The sequence below is a fragment of the Bison bison genome, unplaced genomic scaffold, assembly GCF_000754665.1.
Source record: "Bison bison bison isolate TAMUID 2011002044 unplaced genomic scaffold, Bison_UMD1.0 scf7180017864274, whole genome shotgun sequence".
NCBI lineage: Eukaryota > Metazoa > Chordata > Mammalia > Artiodactyla > Bovidae > Bison > Bison bison.
The window spans coordinates 231,623-257,192 of NW_011494846.1; the positions used below are offsets into that span (position 1 = coordinate 231,623).

General features: G+C 44.7%; 1 protein-coding gene across 2 annotated transcripts in view; it reads left to right on the plus strand.

The window, feature by feature from the left end:
* The first annotated feature begins 1,279 nt into the window (after window positions 1–1,279).
* The window catches only part of PHACTR1 (phosphatase and actin regulator 1), a 298,473-nt gene continuing 274,182 nt past the window's right edge, over window positions 1,280–25,570 (plus strand). The window contains exon 1 of one of the 2 annotated variants that reach the window (XM_010848777.1): window positions 1,280–1,599. The gene's annotated coding sequence lies outside the window, so the exon portion shown is untranslated. Of the gene's footprint in view, window positions 1,600–1,873; window positions 2,088–25,570 lie in introns of those variants that run through there. The other variant, XM_010848778.1, reaches the window with a different exon arrangement.

A 25,570-nucleotide genomic window follows, 5' to 3' on the forward strand; every position in this document is an offset into this window, starting at 1 on the left:
TTATTTTTTTTATGTTGATCATTTGGTGACTCAGACGATAAAGAATTTGCATGCAATGCAGGAGACCCAGGTTTGATCGGGTCGGGAAGCTCCGTTGGAGAAGGGCATGGCATCCCACTCCAGTATGCTCACCTGGAAAATCCCATGGACAGAGGAGCCTGGCGGGGTACAGTCCATAGGGTTGCAAAGACTCGGACATGACTGAGCAACGAACACTTGAAGTGTTATGCTCATTTATGCCCCCCAAGTTTCTCAAAGATCTCTCATTCCTGGGTCAATTCTGTCTTAACGTACTTGCCACTCAATACACATCATCTGAACAGAGATGACTGATGCTAAGAAAGGGAAATTAGGACCGATCTTCATTACCTTCACCCAGGACAGTGCTGGCTCCAAATATTTCTATAGATTGGCTTTAAGAATTTCCATGTGCTTGATAGCAGAGGCTGGGGGTTTGGCCATGAAGTGGTGTTTGCACATCAAGCTTGCAGTTTTCAGTTGGGTGTCATGCTTCTTTGAGGTAGCTGGAGGAGGGATGTTGATGATCAGGGTCGGGGCAGGGTTTTGGCTGAAGACGCTAAAGACCTCTCCACTCAATCTACCCCTTTGAGATTTCAAGGAACTTAGATATTGTGGCTAAAGTAATAAACATTCTAGGTTTTGGATTTCATTTGCACAGGTGTCATTAAATCTGTGTGAAGCTGTTCAACTGATGATGAGCTCTGTCATTTGCAAATCCATTCACTGATTCATCTAATCTACAAACCACCACCCTAAATGAAAATCAAGGATACTGCTACAGCTACATCTCAAGATGTTACATTTTGAGAAATCCCCTAACTCAGCATTGACATTCAGAAAGTCCTAAACCTGGAGAAGGAAATGGCAACCCATTCCAGTATTCTTGCCTGGATAATCCCATGGATAGAGGAGCCTGGCGGGCTACAGTCCAGGGGGTCACAAGGAGTTGAACGAAACTGAAGCGACTTAGCACACATACTGCCCAAGAAAACTCAAACCTCAGGGGAAATAAAAAAAAATACACTACAGAAATGCAGTGGCTCTGCTGAAGTTGCAAGAAAGGGTGATCGTCTTTGTTTGGTGTCTTGAGCGTCTTGCCCTCCGCTCCAAGGAAGGGAGAGGGAGGTCGTGGGGGTAGGAAGGAGTGTGGATTTCTGATCACAACTCAAATGGCACTGTTTGAATTATATAATGGAGCCGCTGGGAGTCAGGTGACAGGCTCACTGAGTAATTCCCTGCAGAAGGAGACAAACTGCATGTTAAAAAGCTCAACAAATACTCTGAAAAAAGAAAAAAACAGAGCCCAGGCTGTGAGTTCCAGACTTCCAAGCTTCAGCTTCCTCTGAATTCTCTCTGAGCTGAAACAGCTGGGTGAGCTGGCAGAGTCCCAGGCCTCCCGAGGCTGCGGAGAGCCAAAGCCAAGTGCAGGTCGGGGGCTCCGGTCTGGATCACCGGGTTACTTTCTGTTTCATTTCGAAATGTGCCCTGTTTCTGAAACTGGTGGCTCCCCATGTCAAGGAAAACACAGGACTCCTTGGAGAGGCCAGCCAGGCTTTTAAGAACCGGGGCTTTGCGAAGGTAAGAAGCTATCTGCGACGGGCTGGGGGCTGCCTCCTGGGAGCGGTCTGGGTGCGAGCAGGAAACCAGCCAGGAGGAGTCTGCTAACTTGCTCTGGGATCTGAAGGAGGCTGGAGAAACCGTCTGTGAGGGTTTTAAGGTTAGGAAAGGGATGAAGATGGACCCTTCCTGCCTGGATGGGTGGCTACCCGGTCTTTGATGAGTTAAATTCATCCCCAACTCCTGTCTGATCTTTTCCCCTGCCTCAGTTCCATCCCATGGAGGAGTTGGTCTGCCTGTCTGGGAGCTGGCATGAGCTGGCCTGGGGCTGGGAAGAATGGAGAAGGGGCTGCCTGGCACTGAAAGGCTGTCTGGGCTTGTGTAGCATGTGTATTTCAGAGCCTGACTCTTGAGAAGGCTGTTGTTCAGGCTGAGAAAGCACAGCCTTTGGGGAGGCAGAGAGCAGAGGAAGATACATGTGTGAACAGAGAGCTTGGGAAATCTTCGAGGTAGGCATTTGAATCATAAATAATTTAATTGCCGTTTGTGTGTTTGTTAATTGGATTTAGTATTGGTTTTATATTTTCTTCAGTTTGGGGACTTCCTCCTTTCTGGAGCTGCCAGTATCAGTTGATTGGGCTTTTCAATCCTCGGACTTTGGTTCACTGGCTCTCTTGGAACCCACTGGTGCCCTGGTAGATGCCTGGAAATCAGAGATTGATTAGACAACTGCTGCTGTTTTCTCAGATCTGGGGGGATTCATTTGCAAATCTCACTGCCATGGAGACTTGCTGGGAGACCTGGATGCCTGCGGAGGTAGCCAGCTCTTAGGAACCTCAGGAAGTTTCTGATTTAAAGAGACAGGAAAGGAAAAAAAAAATCGAACCGGCAGTTAATTCCAGGAAGGTGGGTGCAGGGTTGTCAAGGATCAAAAAGAAGGATGACTGGGAAAATGAAAGGATGAGTATAGGAACAGGTTTGGTGGGATCCCAGTTCGGGCTGTGGCATTTTGAGGTTTGCAGCATAGAGATAAAAATCAATAAGCAAACTGATAACAGCTCACTTGTTATGAATAAGAAATGCTACAATAGATCTTCTCCCCCCACACCCCACTGACTTCTAGAGAACCTGAGTAATAGGCAGGGCGTGAATTTGGAAGAGTTCATCACTAATTGCTATTTTGTTTGACCACAGGAGATGCGCTAAGCCAAATACGGGAATGTCAGAACCAAAGGGAAAGTGTTCTTAGAATAATGCCTATAGAGATGTTATCAAGTTTCTGTTGTCCTTCCCCAGTTCTCCATCCTACTCCTAGTTTGGGGCAGATTATATGATTTGAATGTATCATATAAAAACTCCTTGCTGCTGCTGCTAATTTGCTTCAGTCGTGTCCGACTCTATGCGACCCCAGAGATGGCAGCCCTGACTGATACAATTATCACTGCAAAAGGATATTCGGGTACTAGAATAAAAATGATCTTGAGCCAGTGGTTTCTTTTTTAAATTTATTTTTAATTGGAGGAAATTACAATATTGTGTTGGTTTCTGCCATACATCAACATGAATCAGCCATAAGTATACACATGTCCCCTCCCTCTTGAACCCCAACCTCCTCCAACCCCACCCACCCCTCTAAGTTGTCACTGGGCACTAGATTTGAGCTCCCTGCATCATACAGCAAATTCCCACTGACGCTGTTTTACATATGGTAATGTGTATGTTTCAATGTTCCTCTCTCAGTTCATCCCACACCATCCTTCCCGAGCCAGTGGTTCTTAAATCTTTGACATTATGTACCATATTTGGGAATCGAAAAGACTTAGTTGATGATGAATTTCTAGACTTCTCTCTCTGTTGTGGCCCTGACACCCATCTTCTGATGCTCAACAAACAAGAGTAAACAATGACAACAAAGCCAAACGGCGTAGCATAATGAGGTTTCTAATTAAAGCCCACTTTGGAAATATGATCGATAGCATAATATTATAAATATTCACAATAGAAGAAAACAACTTATGGAGCCACTTATGCAAGCCATGGCAGTCCCTCAAGAAAGCACCACTTAAATAATTAATGTCAGCACGCTGAGTTCTTTTTTATCAAGATTTCTCTTGGTTGAAACTTGCTGGAAATCTGCATTTCTGCACTTCAATAATATAATGAGGGTGGAATTTGCTAAGGATGACCTCCAGACACTGCAAGAGCCATCAGCGCCTTCCAAATCACAGAAGAGAACACCATGCTCTGAATAGTTTCAGTTTTGAGTGCATTTTTCTTCTTCTCTAATTCTTTAAAATTTGGTAATCTGCCTAAATTGTAGTGCCTACTTTTTCACAGGCTAGAATCTGCCTGCCAAGCAAGAGACTCAAGTTCAGTCCCTGGGTGGAAGATCCCTTGGTGAAGGAAATGGCAACCCACTCCAGTATTCTTGCCTGAGAAATCCCATGGACAGAGGAGGCTGTTGGGCTACAGGCCATGGGATCACAAAGAGTCGGACACGACTAAACAACAAACAACATTTTCCACACCAAGAACCAGGGCTTGTAGTCTTATAAAGGACTTTTGTAAGAAAGTGCTTTCAGTATAAGGACAGTTTGGAAAATGCAGTTCAGATGCCAAGTTGCGGTTCAGATGTCCACTTCTGGGACAGTTGAATAGTTTATGGGACAGCTGGTCAGAAGATGTAAAATTGGAGAACTCTTGAAAATCTCGTCCTCAAAGAAATATAGATGCTTTGGTTAAAAGAATAAGACTTTTGTGTTCAGATTGACTTGGGTCTCACTCCATTTCTGTCACCTGTTCAGTGAGTGAGCCTGGGCAAGTTTCTTGAGTTTTCTAAGGTTTAGTTTCTTCCTCTGTAAAATGGGATAGTGAAGCACTTTCCTGGGAGGTTGTATGGGAGTAAATAAAATAATATGTGAATAGAGCAGCACCTAATATAGTTTCTGTGTTACTAAGAAACAGAGTTTCCTTCTCAATAATGCAGAAGAAAAATCACTTTAGATAATCCATAGCTAATGAATAACCGGTAACCACTGTATTTGTCTGCTAGGGCTTCTGTAACAAAATACCACTAGCTGGGATGGCTTAAACAACAGAAATTTATTTTCTCACAGCCCTAGAGGCTAGAAGCCCAACATCGAGATGTTGGCAGTGTTGTTTTTTCCTGAGACCTCGCTCCTTGGCTTGAAAATGGTCACTGTCTCGCTGGGTCCCTATGCAGCCTTTCCTCTCTGTGAACACCCATGTGTCTTTTCCTCTTATCAGGAAAGTGAAAGTGAAGTTGCTCAGTCGTGTCTGACTCTTTGCGACCCTATGGGCTGTTTACCAGGCTCCTCCGTCCATGGAATTTTCCAGGCAAGAGTACTGGAGTGGGTTGCCATTTCCTTCTCCGGGGGATCTTCCCGACCCAGGGATTGAACCCCGGTCTCCTGCATTGCAGGTAGATGCTTTACCATCTGAGCCACCTGGGAAGCTCCCCCCACCGCCCCCGCCCCAACCCCCGCTCAGCATCCTATTGGATTTGGACCCCACCCGTATGACCTGATTGATTGATGACTCAGGTCTTGGTGGCTGCTCGAGGGATCTTGATTAAGGACACAGCCTTAGTTGCCTTGAGGCATATGGGATCTTAGTTCCCTGACCAAGGATTGAACCCGTGTACCTGGCATTAGCAGGTGGATTTTTAATTACTGAACCACCAGAGATGACTTCTCACCTCATTTAGTTTTGATTATCTCTTTCTAGGCCCCGTCTCCAAATACAGTCACATTTTGAGGTACTGGGGATTAGGGCTTCAACATATTAACTTGAGGGGAACATAATTCATCCCCATCAGTTCAGTTCAGTTCAGTTCAGTCACTCAGTCATGTCCGACTCTTTGCGACCCCATGAATTGCAGCACGCCAGGCCCCCCTGTCCATCACCAACTCCCAGGAGTTCACTCAAACTCATGTCCATCAAATCGGTGATACCATCCAGCCATCTCATCCTCCGTCGTCCCCTTCTCCTCCTGCCCCCAATCCCTCCCAGCATCAGTTTTTTCTAATGAGTCAATTCTTCTCATGAGGTGGCCAAAGTACTGGAGTTTCAGCTTTAGCATCATACCTTCAAAAGAACACCCAGGACCGATCTTCTTCAGAATGGACTGGTTGGATCTCCTTGCAGTCCAGGGGACTCTCAAGAGTCTTCTCCAACACCACAGTTCAAAAGCATCAATTCTTCGGTGCTCAGCCTTCTTCACAGTCCAACTCTCACATCCATACGTGACCACTGGAAAAACCATAGCCTTGACTAGACGGACCTTTGTTGGCAAAGTAATGTCTCTGCTTTTGAATGTGCTATCTAGGTTGGTCATAACTTTCCTTCCAAGGAGGAAGCGTCTTTTAATTTCATGGCTGCAATCACCATCTGCATAACACCTATCAATTAAAAGGTATATTCTTGTTCTAGGAATTTGTCAGGTTTATAAAAGAAGATGGCGTCTTTCAAAAGGAAAATGATGTCTTAATTCCCATAGAGGGACCATGCCTTGGAAGACAGCCTGGTAGACCAGGGCCAAGAGTCAAGAGAAGCTGGCCCTCCCTGGCATATTTCAACTAAGAGGGAGAACGAGGACCTTGTGTTGTTCACTTCCACCTGAGTGTTCTGTAAAGAACTAGCCCATTGTCACTGGCAGGGCTACATGTTTACAGTGACAGCTGATCTTGGAGGATGGATTTAACATTGTTTGGGATTGGATGCTCCTCTGAGGTCAAAAGTATTATGGCATTTCATGGGCTCAGCATCCTACTTCCTTTTAATGTTCTGTCTCTTTAAGGAAATCAAAGATTTATCCCGCCACCTGGGTTTCTACTATGTCCAGCTGGTCATGTGTACTTTTCACTATTTCCCTAATCAGTCTCCAACTTTCCCAGGTCCCATTCAGTAGGAACCATGATATTCAGTGACATGATTGCCTGAAGTGTACACACATGTGCATACACCCACACCTTTATTTATCCTACAAACAGAATTTGTGAGTAGAGAGGAAGATGATTTGTAAGTGATATGTACACATTACTTCCTTTATGAATTTCAGATCCTTGATTTCAGAGAAAGCGATATGGAGCCCAGCTCATATGGGAACTGATGGGAACTGATGCCTTTTCTGAATTCTCAGGCCTGAAAAGGCTTGAGGCAGAAAGTCAGGGAAGAGTGGGTGATTCACAGATGTACACAGATAAGGGTGGGCGTGCCCCCTCCCACCGCACCCCCTCCCCATTCGCAGAGGCCCCTTTAGCTGCCATTTTTTTCAGCTCATACTGTAAACAAGTGTCATTTTTGTGGTCTCTTTAGGCTCATGCTCTGCGCTTTTTGTTGTTGTTTTTGTTGGTTTTTTGGGGATCTTGCTATTTAAAATAGTCCCCATGTGTAGTACTGAAGTGTGTCTAGTGTTCCTAAGCGCACGAGGGCTGTGATGTGCTTTGTGGAGACAGTCTGTGTGTTACATATGCCTTGTTCAGATGTGTCATAGTTGTGTTGGCCACAAGTTCAAAGTTAATGGATCAACAATATAGGTGGTGCTAGTGGTAAAGAGCCCGCCTGCCACTGCAGGAGACACATAAGAGATGTCAGTTCTATCTCTAGGTCAGGAAGATCCCCTGGAGGAGGAAATGGCAACCCACTCTAGTGTTCTTGCTTGGATAATCCCATGGACAGAGGTGCCTGGTGTGCTGTAGTCCATCGGGTCGCAAAGAGTCAGACACGACTGAAGTGGCTTTGCACACACACAAGAGGTCTTTAAACAGAAACACACCTAAGACAAGGAATAAATGATCAGTTGATGAAAACATTGGAACTGGAGCCTCTCAGGAACCTAACCCTATACTCCTAACCCTATACTCCCCTAGGAACAGCAGTTCAGCGTTTCACTAATTCAGTATGTACAGTGACTTCATAGATCCACTGTACATATCAGAAAGACACTGGGAATCACTTTTCCACAGAGATGCAAACTGGGGTTGGAAGAGATAACGACCTTGTCCGAGGCTATGTAGTAGCAGGCACAAAACCAGTTTACAATAATGTGGTGATTATTGTGGCTGTTCAGTCGCTAAGTTGTGTCCGACTCTTCGTGACCCCATGGACTGCAGCATACCAGGCTTCCCTGTCTTTCACTATCTCTCGAACTGGGATTAAACATCAGGCTTGAAAACAGACATGCCAGTTATGTTTGAAGCACTCACTATTTTCCAGATACTGTTAAGAGGGTCTAGCTAAATGATCTCATTGAATCCTTACAACAGCCTTATAAGACAGAGATTATTATGCCCATTTAACAGATAAGTACAGTGAAGCTCAAAGAAGGAAAGTAACTTGCCCAAGGACACCCTGCTTATAAAAAACAGAGCAGAGGTTTCAGAGCCAGGCAGAGTGACCCTGGAAGTTGTAATTATAGAGACAAGTTTTATAGTTTAAGATCTTGGAGAAAGAGCTCCATTAATGTTAATAGTACCTATCTGTTCTCTAGTTTCTTCTTTTTAATTTTAATTTTTCCAATATCCCATTTTTACACTGCATGGTTTCCTACTTTCCGTGTTTTTTTGCTCAAATTCTTCTCTCCCCCAAGAATGCTCTTCTTCTCACCGAGCTTTTAGGTTTCTTTCTTTCTTCTTCTTTTTTTTAATGTTGCAAGGAGGTAAAGTTATTTGGTAGGTGCAGAAATTGAACACTTTATGTTATATTGTGCTGTTTAATTTTAAAAGTTTGAACATTTCAAGGTTTCCTAGAATGTAATATATGTTACTTAAGAATTATTCTCCGAATATTACTCAGGCATAAAAAAGAATCAAATCTTGCCATCTGTAACAACATGGATAGATCTAGAGGGTACTATGCTGAGTGAAATGTCAGACAAAGACAGATATCCCATGGTTTCACTTACATGTAGAATCTAAAAAACAAATGAACAGACACAACAGAACAGAAACAGATTCCTAGATACAGAGAACAAACTGGTGGTTGCCAGAGCAGTGGGGCAGTGAGTGAAAAAGGTGAGGAAGATGCAATGTACACCCTTTCAATTATAAACCAAATGAGTCATGGGGCATACAGTCAATGATATTGTCATGACATTGCATGGTGACAGATGGTAACCAGACTTATCCTGGTGGTGGTTTTGCAATGTATAAAAGTACTGAATCACTATGTTGCACATCTGAAGCTAATATAATATTGTAAGTCAATTATACTTCCATTTAAAAAGGAAGAATTGTTCTTCTAATCACTCTCTTCATTTCACGCTAATAGTGTTGTGGTTTATTTACAGATGTTCTCATTAATAGAGGAAATATGATTATGCTGTTTGTGTATTAGATTTGAATAACCTGACATAAAATGACATACTCCTTATTTTGCATTTCATCTTGGATATCAGATACCTTTGAACATTTTTAAAGACACAGAGTCTCTCATTAAGTTTCCCAAATCTGTATCACCAAGACTCACTTGCCTATGTCCTTGTGATACTAAGAAATTATACCCTTCCCTTAACACCTAGGTGTTAAGGGTTATTTCCACAGGACTCCTAGTAGTACTGTGCCTGGAGATAGAATAGTTTCCAAAAACAGAATCTTTCTTTTAAAAAGTGCCAGAGCTGTTTATTATGTTAAAAAACAAACAAGCAAACATATTAACAGCATCTAATAGGGAAAAAAACTCCTGTCAGAATCTTCGGGCTCATTCTCTCTTTCTACAATGCACCCTCAGATATCCAGAAGGTGGGCTTTCTCTCTGGCCACACGGAAGATGCCCCCTAGGGCTGTGAACTCCATCAAAACATTTCTGCTCAGAGTTCAAAGGCTGGAGGTTGTAAGAACAGATAGCTTGAATCTCTGTAGGTAAGTGGGAAAGAGTTCACCTACAAAGGAGCTGCTATTCTTTGAAATAACTCAAGTCTGAAACCCTTCCTTTGTAAATTAGAAACAAACCTCCTGAACTGTTCTGAAACCCAGAGAGAGTGAGTTGCAGTGCTGCTGGTGAACTGTGCTATATACTCAGGCAACTGTGACGCTTAGGTGAGCAAATTCTGTGTTTGTATTGAGATCTGGTAATTTCAGAACAAAGGCAAAGACAAAGAAACCTTAAGGAATCTTGGTCCTGTCCTTAAACTGCCAGGGCATGAAAGGGAGCTGGGGAAACATGAAGCCATGTTTGATTCCACGAACACTTGAAACCATCCTTCAAATATTCTGGATGGAATAAAGTCCAAAGTGTTTTGCCAAACCCCAGGGAAATTAGCTCCATATGTTTCTGATTTATTTATAGTTTAATCATCAAAATATTGCTTTGCAGGGACTGGTTATGTCCAAGAAACCTTTTATGAGCCATTTTAAAACATTATCTTGAAAACAGGAAGCCCTGTTTTGCCAAGAGCTAGCAGATGCCTGAGCAGAGCTCTCCATATTGCCTCTGTGGAGGCTGTGCTGTGTGGTGTCTCCACTCACTAGAAATAAAGAAATCCTTCAGGGGTGATAACCCAAGGGAAAGAGGGAAGGTGACTGTAGGCTTCCATGATTTCCACTCAAACTCCTTCTCTTTCACGCCCGTTTCACCATATGCCATTTGTGTGTTAGTCGCTCAGTCGTGTCCGACTCTTTGCAATCCCAGAGACTGTAGCCCACCAGGCTCCTCTGTCCATGGGATTCTCCAGGCAAGAGTACTGGAGTGGGCTGCCATTCCCTTCTCCCGGGGATCTTCCTGACCCAGGAATCGAACCTGGGTCTCCTACGTTGCAGGCAGATTCTTTACTGTCTGAGCCACAAGGGAAGCCCATTTGCTAAATGATAATTCAGAAGGTAACTTCTCTACCAAAATTATATTAGGATCTTCGTCCTTAAAAACCGAAGGTCGAATTTCTTAGAAAACAGCAGCTTCAAAGGAGCCATTGTATGTATTAATAGGAAAACACTTTTTCTCTTTATTTTGAAGTTTTTAAAAAAATAAACTAAAATTCTCAAGAATTTTTTTTTTAAAGCCTCCTAGAGGGGCTTTACATAATGTTTATGCTGGTTTTTTTCTCTCATTGCTCTTCCTGAGTGGGTTTTTAAAGTAAGTTTCCCGATCAGTTTAACGTGGGAAATGGTTAGAAATGAAGATTCTCTGAGCCCACCTCACACTGACTGCTCCCAGTGGTTCTCAGACTACCCATATGTCAGAGTCACTGAGGGTCTCAGTGATTTCCCGCTGAGCTCCAGCCCTAGAGTCTCTGATTCAGTCGGTCTGGGTGTGTTACCTGACAACTTGTATTTCTTACAAGTGCCCAGTTGATGCTGCTGGTCTTGGGACCCCACTTGGAGAACCATTACACTCTTCCCAGTCCTCACCACTGGCTCACCGTTGAGTGGAAGTTCAATTCAGTTCAGTCACTCAGTCGTGTCCGACTCTTTGTGACCCTATGGACTGCGGCACACCAGGCTTCCCTGTCCATCATCAACTCCCAGAGCTTACTCAAACTCATGTCCATCGAGTCGGTGATGCCATCCAACTGTCTCACCCTCTGTCTTCCCCTTCTCTTCCTGCTTTCAATCTTTCCCAGCATCAGGCTCTTTTCCAATGAGTCAGTTCTTCACATCAGGTGGCCAAAATATCGAAGTTTCAGCTTCAACATCAGTCCTTCCAATGAATATTCAGGACTGGTTTCCTTTAGGATGGACTGGTTGGATCTCCTTGCAGTTCAAGGGACTCTCAAGAGTCTTCTCCAACACCACACTTCAAAAGCATCAATTCTTCAGCACTCAGCTTTCTTCATTGTCCAACTCTCACATCCATACATGACTACTGGAAAAACCATAGCCTTGACTAGACGGACCTTTGTTGGCAAAGTAGTGTCTCTGCTTTTAAATATGCTGTCTAGGTTTATCCTAGCTTTTCTTCCAAGGAGCAAGCATCTTTTAATTTCATGACTGCAGTCACCATCTGCGGTGATTTTGGAGCCCAAGAGTGTTGAGTGGAAAGGAGAGATTAAAGCAGAAGTGAAAGTGGAGCCCATTCCAGGTGCATCCAGTAATGGTTACTTGAGGATGTGTTTCAAGGACTTAACAAGGATACTATCTACGTAAATTCCTGTAGACCATTGTTCATGGCTGAAGAAATGAAGTAGTTTATGTAATTGGCCTCCACAAGATTTAGTTTATAAAATAGAAGTGCCACCAAGCCAACATATATAGAATACCTACAGTTTTCAGGGATTTTCGTGGATTAGAATGTCTTCAGGCTTTAAAATGATGTGTAAGTAGGAACTAAACGCATCTGGTGACATGAGCTTTTTCTGTCATTAAAATGTAAGAGAACTTTCATTGCATAGTTAAATGCAATTGGTTAAAGTATATTGAGCGTATCATGGGGAAAACGTCTTCAGTGAGAATTGTGTAATGGAGACTGACTATACTGATCTTCAGGCAAATCAAGAAGCTGGGTTCAGTGAAGGCATTTCAGCAGAGAGGTGTGCTACTCTGTGATGAGCTGACAATACAAAGAACTCATAGAACCTTCTTGCTAGAAGGGGTTCTCGAGCTTCCAAATACGTTAGAATCACCTGGGAATCTTACTAAGAGCCGACGCTGATTGGGCAGGTCTAGAGCGGGACTCGAGGTACTGCGTTTCTAACAGTCTTCCAGAAGATGCTAATGCTGGAAAAGCAAGGTTCTAGAGTAGTGGTTCACAACCAAGGGAAGCCTTTGAAAAATTCTAAATCAGGCGTGCTGGCTAGGACTCAGGCATAGGTGTTTTTTTAAAGCACCCCAGGTGATTCAACTTTGTAGCCAGTGTTGAGATGCTCTCACCTGGAAAAGCAGAGTTCCTCTTTCTAGGCCACCTCTCTCAAAGTCAGATGCCTTGCTGGAGTCTTCGGTGAGTATCAGACTGCGGTGAATTCATACTTGACTTCTCTAATAAGAGGCTGAAGTGCCTGTTTCTATGTTGCTGATAAAAGAAAGAGCCAAATGCTTTACATTCCTGTTGTGTTGACTACAGACAGAGTTAGCATCTAGCTCTGAAAATTTAGCAACTGCTCTTGTATTCTCTCCCTCACAGAGGTTCTCCATTCTTACTGACTTTTCTTCCACACAGGTTTTTTTTTTTTTTTTAATTTAAAAAATTGTTTAACTTCCTCATTTACTCTTATAAGTGAGCTAGGGGTACAACCAGCCTTGATACACCACAAAAATGCTTGAGTACTTAGACATATCTTTGAGAACTCAGAACCCTGCACACACGTACCTACACACACACACAGAACATTTTGCTTTAAAGATGTCAAGAGCAGATGTTACCATCCACTTGTCTCCCAGCATAAAATAAACATAATCTGACTTCTGTGGAACATCTGATTCTGGTTATAACTGCACCCCAGTGGATCTTTTTGGATGAGTCACTTTCAAAGTGTGCCCGTAAGTAGCTGAATGTGCTATCTGTGGCTGGGTAATTAAATTTTGTATACTTAAACGTTGGAGACTGCCTGCCAAATACAATTATTTCAGTTGTAGCCTAGTTGATGCTGAACTTCTCTTCCTCACAGTAATTAGCCAACAGGTGCTGTTTCTTCTGAAGTTCTCTTTTCGTTTATGATTAAAAATAAAATAACTATGGCAAGATAGAAATGGCTATATCTTTGTTTATTGTGGTAGATGGATACAGAAGCAATTTGCCTAATAACTATATCAAGCTACTTAAATGTTAAACCCAAAAGAAGGGAACCTAAGTGCCCAGCCTGTTTTAGAAGTTAAATTAATCCTCCCCAAAGCCATGCTTCTCCCACCTGAGTTTTTTGGCCAGCAGTATTATGATGACAGGCTTATAAAGCATGAAGATTTTGGATGCCGTATAAATGTTGCCCTTTATATGCTGTGAGTAGTTCATGGGCATGAATCTAAGAATGAAGGAAACAATGATCATTGCAAAACTTGCCTTCTTAACCATATCTCCATGAATTGAAACTGTGTGGTAACAATCAGTAGAAGGATCGGGAACAGAAAGGAGGTGGCTGGAACAGGCAGGAAGAGATGCTTCACGCTCTTCGGTGCAGCGCATCCGCTGATGTGAGCCCCTGTGCGCTCCACCCTGGCCCGTGTGCGCGTGCGCTCAGACGCTTCACTCATGTTCGACTCTCTGTGACCTCATGGACTGTAGCCCGCCGGGCTCCTCTGTCCATGGGATTCTCCAGGCAAGAATCCTGGAGCAGGTTGCCATGCCCTCCTCCAGGGGCTCTTCCCTTGGAGTTAACTCAATGCGCTCATGTTCCTGGGTGAGCAGCACTAACCGGCTAGTGCGAGAGGAAGTATTTTGGGAACCTTTTTGTTACTGACTAGGGTTCTCAGCCTCCTCAATCAACAGAAATTGATCAGGAGAGCTCCAGAACAAATAACAGTTTCCCTTGCTTGCTTGCTTCGGGAAGGGAGGGCAACCTCATTCCTTATTGCTTTTGTATGGCTTTTCAGAAGTGGCAGTTGGGTTTTTCCTCTTTTTGTCCATAATTCCACCCAACTGCCCATGCAAGCAGTTATTTTTAGTCCCTTAAAGTTTCTTGGTATTTTGTTGCTCCTGGAAGCATTGCATCCAAGGGTCTCAGGTCCCAGCCTGTCTCACTTTCACTTGTTTCTTTTCTGAGTTCATTAATTTCCAATAGCATTTCCAGTGCTCACCTGCAGCTCCCAGTAGCCTGGGGCCTGAAACTCATCTCTTGGCCTCTTTGCACACCACACTTAACCTGTGTTCCTGTCAGTACTTAGATTTCAGAGTCTGTCACAGACGCAGGGTTGGCCACCCTGTCACCTATGACACACCCTACAGTCCTGGTGAGAAACTTCCTGCCCAACCTCATCCCCAAGGATCCCACTCCCATGGTGACAGCTTTAGCCGCCCATCAGCAACAATGCACCAGACCACTTAGAAACCTGGGTGGAAGAAGTGAAGTGAAGTCGCTCAGTCGTGTCCGACTCTCCATGACCCCATGGACTGTAGCCCACCAGGCTCCTCCATCCATAGAATTCTCCAGGCAAGAATCCTGGAGTGGGTTGCCATTTCCTTCTCCAGGGGATCTTCCCGACCCAGGGATCGAACCTGAGTCTCCCGCACAGCGGGCAGACTCTTTACCATCTGAGCCACCAGGGAAGCCTGGGGTAAGCAAAATGGAAAGGATCTGGCACTCAGATCACTGAAGACACCCAGGCAGTATGGAGGGAAGGGAAAGGGGGCTGGGAGTCAGCTTCCATAGACTAGGGGAGCCGATTCCCGCCCCACCTGTCACCCTGCCCCAGACTTTGGGTCCATTTGTATGGCCACCTCATGCGAAGAGTTGACTCATTGGAAAAGACTCTGATGCTGGGAGGGATTGGGGGCAGGAGAAGAAGGGGACAACAGAGGATGAGATGGCTGGATGGCATTACTGACTCGATGGACGTGAGTCTGAGTGAACTCCGGGAGTTGGTGATGGACAGGAAGGCCTGGTGTGCTGCGATACATGGGGTCGCAAAGAGTTGGACACGACTGAGCGACTGAACTGAACTGAACTGATATGCATCTCTATAACAGTGGGTCTTCTCACCACTGAGACTGGAGGTTTGTAGTGGGGGTTGAGGAGGAGAAGGGGAGCATTTAAATTTGTACATCCTTAAAAATCATGATTTGAAAGTGTACCCTTTAAATTTCAGTTTTCCGGTAATACTGGAGTTTCTGACCAATAAAACCCAGTTCCCTTCAGGGAAACTGTTTAGGTAGACCCTGTTTTCATTTTTGAGAAAAAAAAAGCTGATGTGGAATTTTGACGTGATGGTCAGTAAGCTCACAGGTGTCTATTTGTTAAAATTTTGTATTTTCTTGAAGCAAGGGCAAATTGCATTTGGAATCCATCTGAGGAAATATAGATTGTGGTTGTATGGGGCAGGGCGAGAACAAGGAATGATGGTACATGGACGCTTGTTTGCTTTTTAGGATGTTGAAAATGTTAAAAAATTAGATTGTGGTGATGGTTGTACAGCTCTGTAAATACACTGAAAGTCACTGAATTGTATGCTTAAAATGCACGGATTTTGGGGTATATAAATTATGTCTCAATAAAGCCGTTAAAAAGGCATCTTACAAACCCTGCTAAGAAGATTTGATGCTTTCCCAGGTGAGGCAGGAAGGTATTGATGGTGTAGATTCATGCACCACCTGCATTTTAGCAAGCTCCCTGCAGGATTATACACACCGCTGCTGTGCAAGATGGGGTGAAGTTAAGAAATCTAGCCTCTGCCGAGCGTCTGCTGGGCGATAAACGCTGCACAGGCCCTTTAGACACATCATTTCATTTAAACCTCATGGCAACCTACTGGTACCTTTACTCTAGCTGGATGATTTATTGCTGTTGCTATAGAGATGTAATTCGATCGGATCTGAAATGCAGACAACCACTGCTTTAACTCTGAAACAGTTATGGCTCAGAGAGGGGAAATAACTTCCCCAAAACACACAGACAGTAAGTGGCAGAGCCAGGGTCGGAACTCAAGGGCTGTCTGATTGATCTGAGGCTTTGCTCTTTCCGTTCCCCCCTGCTGCCCTGAGATTGGGACAGTTAGGATGCTTGGATTGAAGCCTCCGGTAGACTGGCCAGCATTAATACTTTCACATGCCCCTTGGATTAGTTTCTTGTTGCTGTTGTAACAGATCACCACAGATTTAGTGGCTTAAAGAAACCACTTTTCTTTAAAAAGTATAAAGAAAAATTTGTACTTTTCTAGTTCTGGAGATCAGAGGACCAAAATCAGTCTCAATAGGTTAAAGTTAGGCTTGGTTCCTTCTAGAGGCTCTTGGGGAGAATCCAGGCCCTTGTGTTTTCCGGCTTCTGGAGACCAGTGTTCTTGGCCCCTGGCTCTTTCTTTGTGATGGGATCCCTGCAACTTCTGCTTGTCAGCACCTCGCCTTCCTCTCCGACTTCACCCTCTTGCTTCCCTTTTATAAGGGCTCTTGTGATTCCATTGCCCATCTGGATAACCCAGGATAATCTCTTCAACTCAAGAGCCCTAGTCTCTTCCATGTGTAAGGTAACATATCCACAGGCTGGGGGACTAGAATGTGAATTTAGTTGGGAGGGGCATTATTCTGCCTACCATACTCCCACTCTAGAAGCCTATGTTTGAAAGAAGTCTTGGAATAAATGTAACCTTCCATATTTTGACCTTGAACATAAAAGCTGCTCTCTATTCATAACAACCAAAATCAAGACTTGAATCAAATAGTACTCATTGTATGTCTCCAATTTGTCTCTTGAAACTTTAGAGGAATAAAATAAATAATAGACTGGATGAGGTGCCATTAAGAATATTACTTTCCTTTGAAGCTGTATTATTAGTCGATAAATTGAGTATTACTTTAATATGTCAAGCCCTCGGAGAGATTTCACTTTAAAGGAATGTGGATGTTTGGACAAATGAGAACAAACGCACGTGTGGCAGAGTATTTATCTTGCTCATAAACTTTTTTGAGGCATGCTTTCTCTTCTACAGTGTCATCTAAGACAACTATGTGCTTCATAAGGCACTTTTTTAAAAGGTCAGGGTCTTGTTTTTTAAAGGTTTTGTGTATCTATGTTGCTCTAGTTTTTACTTCCAACAGCAACATCTGAAATTGTCAAAGTCGAGGACCGAATTACAACAGAAGATAAAGAGCAAAACCTTCCCCCGACTGACCAAAAGTAGAGTATAGAAAAGGGGGTTTATCTACTACTACCCAACGGTTCAGAGCTTGGAGGGGTTGTTCTCCCAAAGGTGGGAAATCTTACCATATTTTCAATGTACATTCAAAATATTGAGTGGTAGGAATTTGGGAGTTGAAGAGGGTAGGGTTGTTCCTTTAGCGCTTTAGGAAGATTTTCCTATATATTCTCATCTCTCTGACTAATAATGATGCCTTTCTCTATAACTCCTGTCATCTTCACAGAATACATTATCTTCTTAATTTTTTAGTCTCTTATAGTTAGCATATCACCATGGACTTTTTCTACTCTTCAATTCAAATCCCATGACAGACTTCTGCTAAAAGTAGTATTTTGGTTCCAAACTGTCCTGAACCCTTAGCCAGGTTTAAGCCTCATTCTCCAATAGATTCCTGGGGGACTCAAGGTATTTGCCGTTTGCCATTGACTGCTTAGGTGACCTTGGATCACCTCAGTTTTTTTGTTTTTGTTTTTATGAAAGCCAAACCTATCAGGGTAGTCTAATAAGATGTGAGGTGCCTTTCAGTTCTAATATCTCAGAAGCTCAGAACATTTAGTAGTTATGGGAGCCATGGGTTAGATCGTGGTCTGGGGATCCCAAGAAGTTGACCCAGAGATAAGATTCTGAGTACCGGTAGTTTGCGAGGTGCGCTCAGGAAATACTGGTAGAGGTGTGGGGAAATAAGACAGAAAAGAGAAGGAAGGCAATGAAAGTTACTATCAAGCCAGTTACTGCCGTATGCCACACACCTCCAAGTTATTCCAATTGAAGAATGTGGAACCTGCATATTCGTGGACTCCGTCTCCATCGTCGGTCTGAGATCTTGTCTCTGTAGCACTTCTTGCTCCTTTTTTCCTTTATTCAGAAAAAAAAATCCTCTGTGTACAGTTGCTGGCATTCCCAGTGCCCAGGAAGCTTTCTGATTATGGAAATAGGATATGGGTGGGGTCCTGACTACGTTACAATGCGTGTGAGAGGAGTGGGGTAACATGGGAAAGAAACGGTCAGCTGGGAAAAGAGAAAGCACCGGTCTGATATTTTGGTTCCTTTTAAACTTGCCATGAAGATTTCAGAGATTCCAAGCCATTGTTTCTGTGATGTTTAGCAGTGTGTGCATGCTATGTCCTTCAAGGTGGGCATGGGACCAGAGAATAAATTTGGACCTAATGTTAAAGAGGGCTTCCCAGATGGCACAGTGGTAAGGAATTCACCTGCCAATACAGGAGACTCAAGAGATGCTGGTTCGATCCCTGGGTCAGGAAGATCCCCTGGAGAAGGAAGGAGCAACCTGCTCCAGTGTTCTTACCTGGAAAATTCCATGGACAGAGGAGCCTGGTGGGCTACAGTCCCTGGGGTCACAGAGAGTCAGAAACATTAAAGAACAGCTCATCAGAATACTACCCAGAGTGAAAAGGGTGTGTGTTAGTAAATTATGGATGCTTTAATATTGTTTACATAGAAAATCTGCAGTGACATTTCCTCTCCTACCCGTTTTTAAGGAAAATATCAAAGTGTTATAATACTGTGACAACATAACTAACAAGGAACTCGTTTTTACTTACTTAGTATCAAAGGTTCAGCGACCAAGAGCCTTCCCTTCTGTACTGTGGGTCTTTCCTTTAGTGTGAAGCCAGTGCTTTGTATAAAATGGGCCAGTTGATTCTGGGATCATCCATTGCTTCCTAAAGAGCTGCAGCATTCAGACACGCTCTTAGAAATACGTGGGATGGGAGGAATAGGATAATTCAATTCATTCTTCCCTTCTGAACTTTATTTCTGAGAACCTGACTTGCCAACATCTATGAAACATAGAGGAGGCTTAGCAATCAATCACGAGGGGAGGAGGTGACAGAAGAGGGAGGCTGGCCAAGCATCCCTAAGCTTCAGTCATTTTGTATTTCAGCACAAGAGAGCAGGATTGCTGACTGTTAGATTTCCTTTGAGAGGCAGTATGCAAGCGGCATATTGAGTATTCTGATAAAGCCAAGTATAGGTGTAACCCTTTAAGGAAATAGTCAATCTGGTTAAAAAGTGAAACTCCTTGGGTGAATATTAGGTACAATTTGACTTACATGAAACTTAGAATAAGAGCAGACCTTCTAGAGCACCTAATTCAAACCTCTCATTTGACTCAAGAAGAAACCAAGACCTTGAAAGTTCACAGATTCATCGTCAGGATTACTGAGCCTATGGACCCAAGTATTCTGAAGGACTGAGGCTGCAGCTGCAATACTGTGGCCACCTGATGTGAAGAGCCAACTCTGGAAAAGACCCTGATGCTGGCAAAGATGAGGGCAGGAAGCGAACTGGGTGACAGAGGATGAAATGGTTGGAGCATCACCAACTCGATGGACATGAGTTTGAGCAAACTCTGGGAGGTGGTGATGGACAGGGAAGCCTGGCATGCTGCAGTCCATGGGGTCACAAAGAATTGGATACAACTTAGGGACTGAACGACAACAAAATTCGGATACTTTGTCCAGTGTTCTTTCTACTCTACCACATGCCTCTCTCTCTCTCCTCCTCCTCCTCCCCACTTCTCTCTCTCTTATACGCACACACACACGCACGAAGTTCATTCAAACAACAAAACGCTTAAATTGAAAGGACAGCTATCTAGGATTTCTTTCTTTTACCTTATCCCCACATTTAATAGCTTCACACCCACACCCCAAGAAAGTTATAAAGTTGCCCTTGGCTTTACGGTGATAAACCTCAAACACTGAAATCTCTAGTCAGATAAGGTCTGCAAGGATTTGTGCTGTGGAATCTGTTTAACCCTGAGAACAAAATAATTGACGGTTACATAAGGACAGAGGTTGAAGGAGCACGCCGCTAAGATCGATGAAGGAGCTGGTTTCACTGAAACCGTCTTCTCTAGACCTTGTCTCTGTTTGATCTCCACTGTATACCATACAACATTTAGTTTAAAAAAAGCGATATTTCTGTATCGTCGATCCTGCTTCTTTTTCCCTGACCAGCTCCAATGTCATTGTCCTCAACATTTTTGAACCTCAGTCTCCCTGTGTCTGAATGATACCTCTTGTTTTGAAGGGGTATTTCTTAGAAAAAAATGCAAAAATGTTTGACTTGGGTAATGGAGGAGATGCTATCTCCCTGTGAACATATTGCTGGGTCCCTTCCCAGGGCTGCAGAAGGGGCCTGTGCCTAATTTAAGCGTATCATCACCTTCAGGATATATCTGCCCGTATGTCCCGGTATCCTCCAAGATGTTCCCCTCTACCTCAGGAAATCTGCCCATATTCTGTCTTACTGGTTGATGCCAGCAGCCCTGCCTGGTTCCCCCCTGGCATCCACTCAGGGGTCCTTCTCCCACTGGCTGCCTAAGTCTTCAAAATCTAAATCAAATCATGTCACACTCTCCTGTGAAGCTCCCCTGACTCCCCAGTATCTTAAAGACAAGCCACGATTCCTTAAAGGCACCAAGGCCCTCAGAAGGAGCCAGCCCTTGTGTTACTGACCCAGGTTCTTAGACAATAGAAATTGATAACAGATCAAAATGAGGCATTCAGGCAAGGCTGTATTGAGACTTATGCTGCCACAACGGGGAGCAAAAGCCAACAATAGTTTCTCTTGCTTGCTCCCTGAGATGGGGGTGAGCTTGCCCCTTAAATGGGGTGACGGTAGGGGTGGAGGGGTGGCTTACTTGGTCTGCCCACCCCCTCAGTGGTGCTGTGTCAGGGATCATGCACAGGACCCTGCTTTTGCTCCCCAAACCCCAGAAGTGGCAGTTGGATTTTTGGTCTTTTTGTATCTTGGCATTCATAATGGGCCCCAACTGCACATGCGTGCTGTAATTTTTAGTCCCTTGTAGGTTCCTTGCATTTGGTTGCTGGAGGAGATGTTTGTCCAGATGCAGGCCCCGAAGCAAAGGGTCCCAGGTCCCAGCCGGTCTCACGTGCCTCTCCCATACTTTCTCCAGCCATCCGCAGTGTCCGCTCTTCCGGAAGCAGGTCAGGCTCTCTTGCCTCCGTGCCTGTCGGGTTCTGGAGCTTCTCTTCCATACCTGCCTGTCCTATTCCCACATCACCTGCTGGTGGAGGCTCTCCAGGACCTCCCTCCAAGTAGAGGTGGCCCCTCCTGCCCTCACCTTTACACACGCAGGTCTTCACTCTGGGACACCTGAGTGCTCCCATGAGCTTCACCATCTCGCCCCCTGCAAAGCTCGAGGACAGGAGTTAAGCTGAAGGAGAGAGTGGACTGGAGATATCTCACCTGAATGGTGAGACAGAGGGCCATCTCCCCTCCCCACCTCCAGCCCGGTCATGGAGCTCCTTGTTCCTGGGTGACCGGGGTCTGCCATGGCCAAGGATGCTGTATTTCTCTTTCTGCAGGTGGGCGAAGACGGAGATTGAGCCTTTTTTTTTTTTTTGCTACTTGAGAAATTCTCCTTGCCCCTGAGTTTCTCCCTTTGCCCTGGTTCCTTCTAATCTCTCTGATAATCATCAAATGTGTTTCTGAATCCAGTAAGTGCCTCTCTCTCAAGGTGGCGATGCTGTGCTGCTGCTGCTGCTAAGTCGCTTCAGTCGTGTCCGACTCTGTGCGACCCCAGAGATGGCAGCCCACCCGTCCCTGTGATTCTCCAGGCAAGAACACTGGAGTGGGTTACCATTTCCTTCTCCAATGCATGAAAGGGAAAAGTGAAAGTGAAAACGCTCAGTCATATCTGACTCTTAGCAACCCCATGGACTGCAGCCTACCAGGCTCCTCCGTCCATGGGATTTTCCAGGCAGGAGTACTGGAGTGGGGTGCCATTGCGCTAGCAACAAACCAAAAATCCAGAGCAGCTCGTGTGTCTTACCTCTGGGAGCTCAGAGCGCACATGTGTTTGAGAGAGCAGTCGTCGGGGTCCAGGTGACCTCCTGAGCTCTGCTCCGTAGCTGGCAGTGGGTCCTCGGATGTGGGGAGAGACTCTGCCCACCCGCCTGCCCAGAGACCGGCAGTGGACCCAGCCTGGCTACACCTGCACGCATTCCTTGCTTACGCTGTGTTGTGCTGACTTAAGTTGAGCAGCATCGTGAGCCTCACACAAGGCATTGTTGTTTGAAGAAACCTTCCCTTTCTATGTTTGTGCGTGGAGGAGGTCCAAGACGGCCAGTTGTCCTTTCAAGTAAATGACCCCCACCAAAAAAGCCCACCAACCCATGTTAGAGTGTGTATTCTGCCAGTTTTGTAAGACACTCTGAATCTCTCCAAGACAAATCAAAGGGTGAAAGTTCGCCCATCCTATATAGCAAATCCTTGCTAAATAATACAGCTGATCTGGAAATGACTGACTGCAGACTTGTTTCTCCTTCCGAGGAGAACTTTCCAAGTGGTTCCTTTCTGTTTGCCCAGGAGTGAAATGATTTCACAGTTAGCTTGATTTCTTAGCCGCGAGTGGCGAGATAGAAAGAAGTGTTCAGTGGACTGCTGGTAAAATGGTAACGTGATTATGGTATCCTGGTCAGATGGTGGAGAGTTGCTCTGTGTCACAGCAAAAGGAAGGTGGGAGAAGTCCTCGTAACAGAGTTTCTTGTTACAGTGTGAAAACACTGGGGACTCTACAAGCTTATAGACAAAAAACATAAATTGTGTGTGTGTGCATGCGCAAGTGAGATAAAGACTAGAAGCGTCCATCAATTTTCCTCTTTCACTTTCTTTGCTCTGTCACGTCCTTCCCCTCAGAGGCCTTACGGTGAGCAGGCTGAGTGGACCGTTCATCATCTCCGTCTCACCCTCCCTCTAACTCCAGTACCCTAGGCAGCAGAGCCAGGTACTGACCATAGCCGGGTGGTAACTTGGACTGCCAGGAGATCAAACCTAAGTCCATCCTAAAGGAAATCAGTCCTGAATATTCATTGGAAGGACTGATGTTGAAGCTGAAACTCCAGTATTTTGGCCGCCTGATGTGAAGAACTGACTCATTGGAAAAGAGCCTGATGCTGGGAAAGATTGAAGGCGGGATAAGGGGACGACAGGATGAGATGGCTGGATGGCATCACTGACTCGATGGACATGAGTTTGAGTAAACTCTGGGAGTTGGTGATGGACAGGGAGGCCTGGCGTGTTGCAGTCCGTGGGGTCACAAAGAGTCAGACATGACTGAGTGAGTGAACTGATAGAAGGGGATATCTTGTGCCTGGCGACCTCTCTGCTTTTGCTTAGACTTTGCTCCACACTTAGAATCCCCTTGCCCTCCTTTCCACACTGCCGGCCCAGGTCCAAGTGTGACCTTCCCCGTGGATTATGTACTCCAAGCCACAGGCTTTTCCCTCTAGTAACAGTCAGTTCGGGTCTTTCTTACAATGCTAATTAATCATAGCCATTCTTTGCACTGCGGTTATTCTACTGGTTGCTTTATCATTTGAATATTGTACACTCTGGGAGGGAATGAGCCTTCCCAGGTTCTGCCACCAGAGAGCATGATGCCGTGCCTGCCGTGTATCTAGTTGTGCCCTGGAAACATTAGACTGAGCGTGTAGTTAGGCATTAGTGGCTGAAACTGTGGTGAGTTTGGACTTGCCATTTCTGAGTCCTAAACAGAGTGACTTCTAGATGTGCTGGTGGCAGGGGGATGGGATGAAGTGGGCAGATTGGAAAAAAAAAATACCCACCGCATGTCTGTGGGTGGTGGTGGTGGTTTAGTGGCTAGGTCGTGTCCAACCCTTGAGACCTCCATGAGCTGCAGCCCACCAGGGTCCTCTGTCCATGGGATTTCCCAGGCAAGAATACTGGAGTGGATGAAAACTACCTATTTTTTTAAACTTTTTATTTGCTACTGGGGTGTAGCTGATTAACAGTGTTGTGATAGTTTCAGATGAACAGTGAAAGGACACAGTCATTCATATGCATATATCCATTCTCCCCCAAACTCCCCTTCCATCCAGGCTGCCACATAACATTGAGCAAAGTTCCCTGTGGTATACAGGAGGTCCTTGTTGGTTATCCGTTTTAAATATAGCAGAGTATGCATATCCATCCCCAAATCCCTAACTATCCCTTCCACCCATCCTTCCCCCGCAGCAACCATAAGTTCATTCTCTAAGTCTGTGAGTCTCTTTCTGTGAAAGCTGTCTATTTGAGACTCCCGTCTCCTAAGTCTTACACAAATTCTTTTCACTGTTTCCTAGAGACACGGTACAGACCAAAGATAAAGGTGGCCAGGAGATCATCTTACTGTCATTTATATGCTTTAAAATAGTTTTCCTTAGGCTTATTTTAATTTTTCAGAAATTCCCATGTAGGACTGAATCTGCCTACACAGTTTCTTTAAAATTAAACTTGCGCATCAGTATTCATGGCTCCACCTACTCCTCCCGTTTTTCTGAGCTGTGGGCAGGTTATACAGACGTCTGGGGAAGTGCTTCCATTCTGTTTGACGGAAACCTGGCCAGCTTCCCCCGAGGTTACTGGTGGGAACGCTTACCCAGCAGGTTACACACTGGGGTCCTCAGCCACAGCCTGCAGCGGTGGGGCCTGCATAAGAGCTACAGTTAGAAAATAGTGTCAGTATTTGGCGTTTTCCATGGCTAATTTTGGAATTGCCAAGAACTCTGTGATTTTTCAGGCAGGTTTTGTGACTCTAACTGCATAAAGTACTCATAAAAAAAGTAATCTGAATGAGGATTCTAAAGACTGTACCATCAAGGCTACTCCCCGCCTCAGCCTCCCTTGCAAAGCAGATGAAGACGAGTTGTTCAGCCATGCCTTATTATTGTTGCATGATTTGGCTCTTCCTGGTTCTTCCCTTGAAGAGGAGGAAAACCTCTAGACTAAAAGAAATGACTTATGTATCCCTTCTTTCTCCTGACAGAATCTAAGCCATCTGGAAAAAAACTCACCTTGGAAAGATTGCTCTTTTGGTTATGTAGGAAAAATTATTCACAGCATCTCCAGGCATAGATGCTTCTCTTCACATATTATTTAACTTCTAGACATTATGCTCCCAATTAAAGGGTTAGGAGTTCTCCGGTTTAGAATCTTGCTGTGGGATAACTGGCTTGACCCAAGTTCACTTCCAGTCCTCATTCGGGAATTTCATGACCAGTGAACTGATTGAACCAGAAGTTCCTGAACTACAGAAGGAGGGAACTTCAAAGTACAGATCAGATCAGATCAGTTGCTCAGTCATGTCCGACTCTTTGCGACCCCATGAATCGCAGCACGCCAGGCCTCTCTGTCCATCACCAACTCCCAGAGTTCACTCAGACTTACGTCCATCGAGTCAGTGATGCCATCCAGCCACCTCATCCTCTGTC